Source organism: Ursus americanus, chromosome 12 (genome assembly GCF_024610735.1).
Source record: "Ursus americanus isolate L20-20 chromosome 12, mUrsAme1.1.p, whole genome shotgun sequence".
Lineage (NCBI taxonomy): Eukaryota > Metazoa > Chordata > Mammalia > Carnivora > Ursidae > Ursus > Ursus americanus.
This window is the reverse complement of record NC_142138.1, coordinates 35989333-36002859: the sequence shown is the minus strand read 5'-3', so window position 1 is coordinate 36002859 and position 13527 is coordinate 35989333. Positions and strand designations below refer to the sequence as shown.

The window sequence follows — 13527 nt, the reverse complement described above, 5'->3', positions numbered from 1 at the left end:
CCTGCATGGGGCTCCCTGCCCAGTGGGGGGTCTGCTTCTCCCTCTGCCTCTGCCCCTGCTCATGCTCGCTCACTCTCTCCCTCACTCTGTCAAATAAATAAATAAAATCTTAAAAAAAAAAAAGTTTAATTGGTGCCTGGGTGGCTCAGAAAGTTAAGCATCTGCCTTTGGCTCAGGTCATGATCTCAGGCTCTGGGGTGGAGTCCAGCATTCAGCTTCCTCCTTAGTGGGGAATCTGCTTCTCCCTCTCCTTCTGCTCCTCCCCAAACCAGGTCCTGCTTGCTCTCTCTCCCTCTCTCTCTCTCTCATGCTCTCTCTCTCATGAGTGCTCTCTCAAATAAATAAAATCTTTAAAAAATACATTTAATTGAAAAATGTATTTTTTGTTAATATAAAGACATTTGGTGCACCCTTGTTTGAATAGAAAAAAACTGGAAAATATCAATAGTGGAATGGTTAAAGGATGGTTTATTCATTATATAAACATGTCATTAAAAAAGATGACATGGAAAAAATTCCCAGATACAAATAAATTTTAAAAATAAAATAAAACATAGAATAAAATCTTTTAACACATTAAAATTATATTTATATTTCTATCTATACATAGATCTAGAAAGACACACCAAAGTGGTTTATAACCATGAATACAATTAGGCAGAATAGAAATTTGATAAGGTAAAGAGAGAAGGGTGAATGTGGAATTTTTAATTAATTTTAAATTGTTTGAATTTTTAGACTGATACTTATCTTAAATTTCAATGTTTATAAAATTTATAGTTTTCAGGGGTGCTTGGGTAACCCAGTCAGTTAAGTGCCCAACTCTTCGTTTCAGCTCAGGTCATGATCTCGGGGTTGTGGGATCAAACCCTGTGCAGCATTCTGTGCTTGGTGTGGAGTCTGCTTGGGACGGTCTCTTCCTCTCCCTCACCACCCCCCTCAAATAAATAAATCTTTTAAAAAATCTACAGTGTTCATAAATTTAAAAATGAGAAAATTAGGGGAAGGAAAAAATAATATACGAAAAGCAAGATGAAATCAAGAGTGAAATTACTACCCAAATATGCATATAAAATTCTCTATATTTTATACATACAGGTCACAAATTTTACTCTGAACTTTTCTGCCAACAATGACCAGTTAAGTCATGGTGTCGATATGATTAAAAACAAACTATTCAGGTGATATACACCATTCCTGGGAATAGTACCTGAAGAAAAGATTCTATTCTGAATTTCTGCTGAGTGATGTGTGAGCAGCTTCTTGAACAATATCTTTATAGAAACTTCAGTGCATTTCCTAGAGCTTTCCTTTTTAAATGGAGACTGCCAAAGTATAACTCAGTAATATCAATCTTGTAGGTCTTCAGAGCTTGTAGGAGGATGCTGGCCATGGGCCACCAAATACTGTGATCACAAAACATGACTCTGATTTCATCTCGTTTATTCCAAGAGCTGTATTTAAGGAGGACGGGGAGGGAAGTTGGGAAACGTTGGTCAAAGGGTACAAAGTTTCAGCTACATAAGATGAATAATTCTGGAGATCTAATGTACATCATGGCGACTATAGTTAATGACAGTGTATTATATACTTGAAATTTGCTGAGAGGGTAGATCTTAAATGTTCTATCACATAAACATATACAAACAAAAAGAGCCATATTTAGAGGGCATTAACCTATCATTCATTATTTTGTATTCTGCAAAAGTAGATTCCTTGGTCAAATATTTGAAAAAAAAAAATCTATATCAAACCAAGTTAAATATGTTTCTTTACATTAGGGATTTCCTAGAGCCTTAAATATGCAAATATGCATTATAAATCTTTCAGAGTGGGACAGAAAATATTGTGTTCGTCAAGCAAAATTAAGTTTGGGACTCTATTTTTGAAAGAGCATCTCCAGGGCTTCGGTTCCATGCAGCACACTTTGGTAGGGCAATATGAACAGATGGCCCCTCATGTTAAGCAAGTCTCTACAAATAGGGTTTTGTTGTCATTGTTCTTTGTTTGTTTTCTTTCAATGAGGCTGTTGAGTGATAGAACTTCTCTTGATCCCATATTTGATTTTTAGCTCCATTATTATATTTTCTATTTTTGCCGAATTAGACTTTTCTTTGATAGTTTCTCTACCACTTGGGAAGTTCATCAAGAATAGTTTTTGTGGAACACCTGGGTGGCTCAGTCGGTTAAACGTCTGCCTTCAGCTCAGGTCATGATCCCAGGGTCCTGGGATCCAGTCCTGATCAAGGCTCCTTGCTCAATGGGGAGCCTGTTTCTCCCCCTGCCTGCTATTCCCTCTGCTTGTGCTCTCTCTCTCTCTCCCTGACAAATAAAATTTTTTAAAAAAAGAAGAATAGTTTTGTTATTCAGTACCTAACGTTGCCAGTGCCTAGCACAGTGTTTACTGAATATTTACTGAAAAAAAAAAAAAAAAAAAAAACCTAAAAAGATATGTTTGCAGGAAGAGCAAAAATCCATGGAACATTATTTGTAGGTCTAAGGTATTTTCCATACTCCAAGGCTTTCTACGTATAGAGAGTCAAATGGCACTTCTTTTACCCTGAAATTATACCAACCCAATGCATCTGATTGTAAATTCATTTAATAATAGTTGGGAAAAATTAATAAGTATAATTTAAAACAAAATCTTTAACAATATGAGATCTGACAAAATTAAAGTATTTCATGGTGAAAGAAAAAGTTGAAAGACTAGTCCAATTCTCTTACTTTACAGAAGAGGAAATTAAGACCAGTGCAGTGAAAGAGATTTGTCCACTATTTCATGAATGCTTTAGAGCAGAGTAGGTATTAAAATTCACACTTCCCGACTTCCATGCAGAGGGTTTTTTTTCTTTTTTTTTTCTTTTCTCTAGATCTGTCTGTTTTAGGTTTCACTGTAACATTTCTCTTTCTCCTTCTCTCATTATTTTTCTTTCATTTGCATAACATGTGACATCCTCTTGCACATATCAAGGACTCTTGCCATCTCAGAGCCGGGAGGCCCTGTGAGTTGGCAGTTGGGGAAGCTGCATTTCTGCTCATTTATTGATGGGCAGCACTGCTTCTGACAGAGCTGATTCACAGTGACGGGGCAGACTGGCTGAAAACTGGTAGGAGGACTTGGCAACAGCTCTGGGGCCAAACCGAGGCCACAGGCCATATGTCTGACTCCTCTGTCATAAACAGACGACCAAGTGTACACATTCCCAGGTGTAATGTCACTGGGACCTTATTTGCAAACATATAAACGAATGACATTCAATTATGTTCAGAGGCAATGCTGTCAAAACCACCAAGGAAACAATTTACTGTTCTTACACAGTATGTGATTCAGAGTGCATTAGCAAGTTTTCACTGCTTAGTTGTGCAAGATGCATTTAAAGAGGTTCTTTTGCAGCGTGTTGTATAAGTATGATACATACACTTAGATAACAGACACAGATATGATGATGTTGAGAGTTATTACAGAATTGGCTCAGGTGAAAAAGCTGCTCAAAAGCAGCTCATTTCATTGTAGTCAGTAGCCAATTAATTAAAGGAAGAAAGGCAAGGTTTCTACAGCTAGGGAAGTTATCTGCTAACACCAATTGGTGAAAATTTGATGAAAGACTTAAAATTTTGGCTCCCTGTAATTCTTGTTAAAAGGCACCACATTTTCTATGGTAGAGAAAGAAGATTCCTCCTTTATATAAAATGTGGCTATAGAACAAGCAATAATGTTTTTAACTTTACAAGAGGCCTCATAATATCCTTATAATATTCTTGGAACAAATGCCATAAAGCTTAAAGGGCTCATTCCTAAGTTTCCTTATTGACACTATTACAAGTGCTGATAGGAAACACCCAGAAAATTCAATCAGGAACTAGAGCTTCGCACAACAAATGATGATGATGATGATGATGATGATGATGATGATGATGATGATCCTTCACACCAGCATTCTGTTTTCAGGTATACATAAACATGAATTATGCCCTTTAAATTGTGTGTATTAAATGAAATACAGACTGGGCACAGTGGGGAGGCAGCTCTGAGGGAGCATATCATCACTGGAATCCTTTTTTATCATTTTCATTTCACAGATTACAAAACTGAGTTTCAGAAATGTTAAATGAGTTATCCAAGATCATACCCCAACAGTACTAGAATCAAAAGCAGACATGGGGCGAGTCTTCAAAATCCTAGGGCAGAGTGTTTTCTCACATGACACTATCTCTCCCATCAAGATCAAAAGGTCTGTTTTGTGGCTGCCACTGCTGTAAGGGTCAGAAAAAGAAACAGAACAGGAGAGGCAGAAGGTGGCTGAACCATAGAAGTCTAAATCCCTGAAAGATGGGCAGTGCTCAGATGACAGAAGAAAAATGAAGAGAATTCTCATCTAAGCAACAGCTCGGATTAGAGTTGGAGAATGACCTCATTGACTGATTGAATTAATATTAAACACTAATAGGCACCAACCGGTGTTCTAGGTACTGTGATTCAGCTTTGAGAAAAAAGACAAGATCCCCAACCTCATGGTGCCTATACTGTAGATGAGGTAAGACAGACCATAAATAAATAAGCATATTTTTAAAATTACATGTTAATGTGTATAAAGTGAATGCATAGAGAGTGGTGGAGGCAAGGGGTGTTTTCTCCGAGTGGTCAGGGTGGGCCTCTCCTGGAGATGACATTTGAGCAGACATTCAAGTAAGCAATATTCAGCCCTGCAAGTGTCCCTGTGAAGCATTTTCCAATAGATGAGACCAGTCTTACACCTGGGGGCCCACCGGGAAAAGCCTTATAAGCGACGGGGTTCAGGGCAGGCTGCCCTAAATATGCCACCTTCGCATATGGATTATTTTGAATTAAAGTTACTTAAGAAATAGCTGGTGTAAGAACACTGTGACTTTCCTCTGTCTCTCTGAAAGCAGGAATAAATTTCCACCTGGAGGGTAGAATACATCCTTATCAGACATAGGGAGTTCAGGGCCGATAAGGCTGTATAAACAAACCTTGTTACTTCTTCATTAACTTGCTAACCTAAGCCCAACTTCTTTGTCCTGTCAATTCTTCAAAAATTAATTTTTTCTTTATCTAAAAGGTATACTTTGGTCACTTCTTGAGGTCTCATATTTTTATGAGCTTCCATATGTATGAAATTAAGTTTGTTTTTCTCCTGTTAGCCTGTCTTATGTCAATTTAATTACTAGACCAGCTAAAGAACCTAAAAGGGAAGAAAGGAAAAGTCTTCCTCCCCTACACAGGCTACAGTTGAAAATACTTTTTTTCTTAATGTAGTAAGAAGACATTCAGAAGTTCTGATTTACTTTTTAAAAAGAAAATGTAGCTTTCTTCACAAAAGTCCAGAGGGTGTCATGAATGGAAACAGAGAGAACAGAAGGAAGCTGTCAGCCTTGTCCAAGAGAGGCACCTGCACTGTGATGGCAGTGATGAGCATGGTGCCAAACCATCACTTTGGGAATGTATTCTGAAGGAAAGACTGACAAAATTAATTTTTGGTGGTTTGGTGGCTTGGCTGAAGTGACAGATCAGGACCACTTCCGAAATTTTTGGCTTGAGTATTCGAATGGATGAAATGAAGAAGACTGTAACCTGTCAGAGGTAGTCAAGTACATAAGACAGAATGGTTGTGAGGCTGCCCATGGCTACAAGCAGGGTATATATGTTGATGAAGTTAGGAAACACCAGCCGGCTCCACTGGACTCTCCTAGACTGGGCCATGATGAGGCATGTACAGAACTGAAAGAGAGAAGATCCACAACCTAGCCAGAGCTTCCCGAGCAACGACCATCTCTTTGGCACTCATTGTTACTGTCTGTAAATGAGAGGTTTAGCCAGATTAATAACGTTAAATTTACTTCAGGTTCTGGACTGCTTTTAGGAACCTAATGACCACTAATGACTCTCCAGGAAAATACCGCACATCCATTCAAAATTTCTACCCGGAGACCTAAGGACTTGGCCACTAAATATCATCAAAGATTCCTCTAGTTTGAGATGCATGATTCCATACAATATCAAAATAAGCCCCAAATCACACAAAACAACACATGCCTACTGCAGTGTGGTAGACAGCTGGCAGCCCAATTGGCTCACGCATGTGCACTTTGTAGCTGTAACGTCAGGGACATTCAGTTTCTTGTTCACTGCATACTGGGAGAGAGAATCAAGATCACAGGTGAGTTTTTCACTGCCTCTGACTGGGGATGACACATGTCCCTTCTAATCATTTATTATTTAGCCAGATTTAATCATCGGGCACCTGGCCCCTAACTGCAAATGGGACAGAAGACAGAGGCAAGTATGTTTGGTAGGTATTATATTCTTTCATATATGCTTTCTCCTTACACAGATGTTTCCCTAGCTCATGTAGAAACTTTTGGTTACATAAGTGTAGACTGAATTTAAATAATGGAACACTATGAAACTGTCAGAATATCTGTAAAGATCTCTAAGGCATAAAATTATGTGAAAAAGCAAAGTACAAGACAGTGTGGATACTATGCTGCCACTTATGTAAGAAAGAAGAAAATGAGAATTTATGTTTGTATCCGTTTGCACGTGCATAGAAAATCTCTAAAGGATAAACTGAAGAAGCTAGCAGAAGTGATTACCTGGTTATGGATGGGAAAGATAGGTGAGAGAGTGAAACCTTTTACTGGCTATCTTTTTGCACTATTTTGATTTTTGACCTATATGAGTATATTGCCAAGTCAAACTATTAAGAGTTAATTTAAAAAAAAAAGTGGGGAATAAGAAACCATGTTCTCACCCTACATCTGATCCTCTTTATTTTCAGCGGTGGAGGGTATCAAGACATGAATGGCTAATTCCAGAGTACTTTTAAGGAAAGACAGTATCCGATGGAGTAGGATGTTAATGCATCACCAAATAGCTCAAGCATGGCTTCATTACAGTGTAGTGTGCATCATGTCCTGTGTTATTGCTTACTTAACAAAGCTCACTCCATTGCATGGATTAACCAAGATAAAGTAGCTAAATATTGCCTGAGATTTCCTGTCTGTAGATAAGGCTTCCATTTGTCAGGATAGGAAGTAAAACGAAGCAATAGACTGGTAGATTTCCTGCTCGTTTAATTGCAATGCTAATATATAAACCTACAAGAATTTTGAGCCATAGTTTGATATGGCTTTAATCTTACAAAATTACAGACCTGCATGAGCAAAGTTTCCCAAGAGAAATAATTTCTCTTGATAATTTAATTTTGTATACTATTCCAATTTGATATGCATGAAACTCATTATCGTGGTACTATTTTTATTATTAATGGCTTATAGTTTTCAAAGTAAAAACAATATAAAATTGTAGTAAAGAGAATAAGATGTTGAATTAGACAGATATGGATTAAACCCCTACCTCCACTAGTTGTGTTCCTAGGAGCTTTTTGCTTACTCTTTCAGAGTTTTCATTTCTCCATCTGTAAACTGAGAATAACATTAACTACTCTATGTGGTTGTTGTGAGAATTGGGTTAGGTATTTAAAATACCTAGCACAACATCTGACATAAGAAAGCATGCTCTGTAACTGGTTGCTACTATTAGTATTACACCTTGGCCAACTAATCACAATTTAGTAAAATTTATTTGAAGTTATTGCTACAAGAAAATTCAGAAATGAGGCCGATATTACTTCTCTTTCCCCAAAGTTATGGTGAGACTTTCAGGGTAGATGACAAGTTCCTTTATTCCTCCTATAATCTGCGAAGTTAAAAGGAGTTGTAAGCTACGCAAAAGCCTGCTACAGTGACATGAGGTACACTCAATAGCGTGGACTGGAGACTCGAGAAAATAATTGACATCTGGAAAATGTGGATTGTGGTTCAGATTAATTGAGATATTTTTGGAAATACACTTATCACATTGCAAGGCCTTGTTAAATAAAAGTTCTCATTTGCATTTTACGGTGGTGAGAGGACAGATAATTGAGACCATTAAGTCAAACCATGACTCTAAAAGAGTCTGTCATTTAGGAAATGATACATATTTGGGGGAAGTTAGTAGGGAGCAAAAATATTTGAATAATGTGCCATTATAGTTCAATTTTACCATATTATTAAACTTTAGTATTTTGTTTCCTAAAATCTTTCCTCAAAGTTTTGAGCTCTATATTATTTTAAACATGTTTCTTCTTCATTTTTAAGCCCAGTGTTTCTCAAGGGAAATTTAATTTGTATGTTTCTGATTCTTTTACACTTAACTCATCCAAAAGTTATTTTGTAAGAATTCTTTGATGTCCAGAAAGCCTTATCATTTTCTTATAATATATTCAAGATTTTTTCCCTTAGAAAATGGAAATCATGTCTTGCTTAAAGTAAATAAACTAAAACACCCAATTTGGGGAGAGGTATAAAGTCCTCCCCCCGCCCTTATTTCCTTTCTCTTTATAAGCTTTCTCTGTTAGTATCTTGGCTTCCAGCAAGGATCATTCTAATTCAGGAAGGAACTGGAGAGTTTAACCTTCCTTAAGTCAGTAAACTCAATAAATATTTTTTGTTACCTCTGATGTATGGAGAAATATGCAAGTTTCTATGGGTGATAGCAATGAAAATGATACAGAAAAATAAAATACAGTGCATAGTCTCATGGAGTTTATATTCTAGTGGTAGAGATAGGTATATATTAAAGGAATTATAATATTTGGCTGAATAAAACACTCCGAAAGAGGTAAAAGCAAAGTTTTGTATAAATAGTACAAGAATTGTGAATTGAATCTGAGGAACTGAGGAAATATTTTCACATAATAGGTGAAATTTAAGCCAGCCTTATTAGAATTTCAGAGATGATTAGAATTTCAGTAAGTGAAGAAGCTGGGGAAGATGGCCCTCTCTCAAAACCACTTGGGCATGACACAGGAGGTAAAGCCAAAACATGCAGCACTTGAAAACACAAACAAGGAAAGGACCTGAATGTCCTTGAGGAGAACAAGTAATACAAATGCAGCTTGGGCTTTAGAAAGACAAAGCTGATGAAAGTATCAAGGGTAAGGAAGAGATGAGGGTGTCAGAAGTTTCAGAGACCAAGTCTACTTGCAATTACTTCAGTAGTTTGAGCAACGGTCAAAGAAGACATGAACTATTGTAGGAGGAAAGAAAAGATGAGGAACAAAGAAGGAAGAATCAATTATGATTCCTGGATTTTTAGTTAAGGTGTACATTAGTTAGAATATAAGACAAACTGACTCCAAAAAACTAACCTTAAATAAATAAATAAATAAATAAATAAATAAATAAATAAATAATAAAAGGAAAGGAAAGAAACCTAAAACCAGGGCAGTTCAAAAAGAGAGAATTTTATTTTCTTCTTAAGTAATAGTACAGAAGTAGGGGCATGATCCAGGACCGAAAGTTCACTACTCTACAAGGTCATGCACATGGTTGTTGAGATAGTGAAAGCTGGCTCTTAACCACCCCTTCAATCCAGTCTTTGGAAAGAGGAAGTTGAAAGCAAGCAGCTTGCTGTCAGAGAAGTGTCCCTGCAACTGTATGCATTGCATCTATTCATATTCCATTAACCATATGACTCCAAGAGAATTTTCTATTCAGAATCTAAAACTTGGCAGAGTTTCAGAGTTCAAGAGATTGTTTCCCTATGTCTTATACTTATATCACTAGTAGTGTTTGAAATTATTTTGGGTGCTATAAAGAATTAGGCTATAGATCCCATGGATGGCAAGGTGAAGGGGGACAAAAAGGATGGGAGGAAATGAGATACAAGACCAGATAAGGCAGTTTATTTTTCTTGGTTTGAGAACAGTGGCTTAGTCCTGTATGAAGGCTCTCAAGCTAAATCATCACCCAGCCACAGGTGTCTAATGCTAGACTGGACCAGTAGAGGCAAGGATCCACAAGGATCCTATATAAACATCAGACTCGTTCATCTTATTTACCAACACTGATTTTAAGAATTGTGTAGCTATTGGCTTAATGCCTATCACCTGCAAAATATCATAAGCTCCAGGGGGGCAGGGAATTTATTTTTTTGTTCAATACTGAATTATCCCAGTATTTAGGGAAGTACCTGATATATTTTAGGAGCTAGATATACATACACATTTTTTTAATTTATATCTTTAAAAATGTCAAACCTAAGGAAAAACTGAGAGTAGTACAATAAATGTAAATGTTCACTAATTGTTAACATTTGCCGTATTTGCATATTTTTTCTCTCTTCATCCTGAATCCACTGAAAGTAAATTGCAGATGTTATAACACTATAATTAATTCAGGAAGGAAGGAAAGAAAGAAAGGAAGGAACAAAGACATACCTGCTAGCTATCCTTTTAATTCCTTTACTTTTAAATTTAACAAACCTTTGTATTTTACCTTTACTACCAGGATAACTTAGTCAAAATCATTTCTTGTTTGTTCATAGATACATTTTACAAGATAAACTGAAGTCATTTACATGAGTGATATTTCTGAAAATTCTACAAAAAAGTTTCAGGGTCACTTAAGAAGCTATTATAAACAAATGAATCTTAAAATTAAATTTTGTGTTTAAATGGATGCATTTTACCCAAAGAATAATTGTTTGTTAAACAAGAAGAGAAAAGGGGAAAAAGGGGCCGAAACTGTGATGATCTAGCTTTTCTTCACTCTGAGCTGAGAAACAGTCTTTCCTGGGTGCTTTTGCTTTACTTTGAGAAGGGTGATTTAAAAATTGAGGTATTAATAAACAGAGCTATGAAAAAAAATCTTCATCAGAAGGTTCAGCAGATCCTTAAGAATTTCTCTGTGCTAGAGAAATAGGCTAATAACATTTTGATGGCATTCACAGATGATTCTAGAGGAAGTGATAAAACATCAGGAAATTCAGGAGAATACTATAATTAGACTTTAAGAAATTGGTAGTGGGGAAAAAAAATCAAAGGACTCATAAAAGCACAAAACTGATGGTAGGAAAATAAATCTATAGTTGGGTTCTTCAAAGGTGTAAAGAATACTGTCATTCACACAGGACCTACTAACTCCCCAGGGAACCAGATCTAGTCAATGGTAAGATAGAGATAAAAGCTTAAATTCATCTGACTACTTTTTTCTCTACCCTAACATACAGCAAGGAAAATACTTAAAGAACCAAAGGGGAAGTACTGTGTTGGGAAGGCTTAAATATTCTCCCCTCAGATTAAATGAAACTATGATATTATATATGAATATTCAGTATCAGAATGTTGGCCAACAGATTTGTTGATGGACTGCTACTTGCCTTATTTACACTCAGGGCTCAAAAGTTTCATATACCTCCATATCTATATCTGTATCTATATCTATACATATGAATTGCATATCCATGTTTTAGCTTTTTAGTTGTTCGATACTATCCTCATAGTAATCCTACAAAGGAAGTAAAGAAACTACTAGCATTACCATTTCAAGACAAAGTAACTGAGAAACATCAAGATTAAATGATTCATCCAATGTCACGCAGTTGGTTAGGGCTGCTGAGAAGACCATCCTAACCCACTGGCCACCCCCTTTTATTAAGTACTTTGTTAATTAGGGATTCGGAATTTTCAAGATCTTTCTTACTAGCATTAATGGAGAGACTAATTAAGTTCAATTAAGATGACAACTACCTTTCTAAGGTGGCAGCAAGAGCAGAGAGGGTGCTACTAAGGCCTCGGGGACACTGAGAGCGTACAAAGTGGTGGGGTGCTGCCTGCCCCCAAGTGCCACACTCCACCCCGGATCACATGCAAGTCTTCGCACCTAATCACGTTGTCACCAAACCTGATTCTGGTACCTTGTGTCTCACCTGAAGAAGATGAAGAAGTCTTCAGGGTAAATTGTCTACTTTGGACAGGTGTTCAAAAAATCCCGCTTGCAGTGAAGAACTCCGGCATCTGGCTGCTCTATGACCCCGAAGCGGCACTCACAACACATAGCGGGAGTAACAGGACCTGACCACTGTGGGTGCTGTCACCCAATGCTATCGAGACATGGGTGCCCAGCACTACATACCAGGGCCCGCTAGATCCAAATCATGAAGGTGGAGGAGACTGCAGCCAGAAAGTGCTTCCCCCTGGCAGTTAAGCAGTTCCGACTCCGAGATCAAGTTTCGCTACCCCACTGGATCCTGTGTCACTAGCACAAGACACACTTCACCACCAAGAGACCCAACACCTTCCTTTAGTCCCCAGGTCTGACCAAATAAACTCCTTGGGAAAACCAAAAAATAATAAAATAAAATAAAATAAAATAAAATAAAATAAAATAAAATAAAATAAAATAAAATAAAATAAAAATAATATAAAAATGAAACAAACATCGAGAGAGTGGAGGTGTGCCTACAATCACTCAAGGTTATTACAAAGATCTTAACTGTCATCTTGGATGAACTTTCTTCGTATTTTTAGAGTCTCTTTAAAAATTTGATGGAATACACAGTCCCTATTTTCAGAAAATAAATTAAATAAATAAATAAAACAAAGCAAAACTGAAAGAAAAAAAAAAAGACCAGGAAATAAAAAGTTGGGGCAGATACAGAAGGGCCAGTGTATTCACTATAGGTTAAGAAACCCTGGTCGGGGGAACACGGGATTGAATCACTGCACTAGCTTTGGAACATAGTTAAGAACTGAAAGACTAATAGATGACAGAGTGCTACAGATGAATTCACAATGAGTCACAAAGGAAAAGGAGACCAATGGCAAGGATGTAGAAGAACCTGGGCCAGAAATATGATATTCCTTCAGTAGCATGACTTAGATAACAATCTGTATCACTCCCTTGGCTCCCCATTTCTTCTGGAGACTATATGTGGGCTATTTCACTTACCTGAATATCTAAAATAAATATTCAAGGGAAAAGCAATAAAAATAAATAACACAACATAGAAATAAATGAAGAAATCTTAAAAGTACTTTAGATCTCCCCAAAATGAAAAAAATAATATAGATCTCTAGACTATAAAGAGAAGATATTTTAATCATAGTTAATACAGTTATAACCAGAAATAAATAGAAGTCATACATGTGCATGTATTTTTGTAAAAATTAGTATATGGGCTCACACACAATTATGTATGTGTATGTGTATGCATGAATGTATAGTATACCATTTATCTATCTTTTTAGCTCTTGATAAAATTTCTTTGACAATTTCATTGCTAATAGATTCAGGTACAGTCTCTCAAGGGAAGTGGTGGAAAATATAGCTCTTTTTGTAGAATGATAAAATAGACCAGATATTTTCGTGAGCAGATTGGTGGATACAATTTCCAAGAAAACTCCAAGACAGTAAAATATGGAGATTAAAAAAAATAAAAAACAACTTGCTAAAAAGGTGATGGAATTCTAGAAGCATATCTAACTCATAGAATTTATTTCCATATATTCAATTACTATAAATATGCCTAAAATGTTAGCTATTAATTAAATTGGAGCTATAAAATAAAAGGCCAGTCATTTTAGAATTTTGCCAGAGTATCTCAGTAAACATGAATATACTTCTAACCCATCGTGAGATGAAGAACAGGCTGCCTAGCAACCGTTTTAACTAGTT

At 36.5% G+C, this 13527-nt stretch overlaps 1 pseudogene; it reads left to right on the top strand.

Annotated features, from left to right (window-relative positions):
* The first annotated feature begins 5733 nt into the window (after positions 1 to 5733).
* LOC123794905 (large ribosomal subunit protein eL20 pseudogene) lies at positions 5734 to 12157 on the top strand (annotated as a pseudogene).
* The last annotated feature ends 1370 nt before the right edge of the window (positions 12158 to 13527 follow it).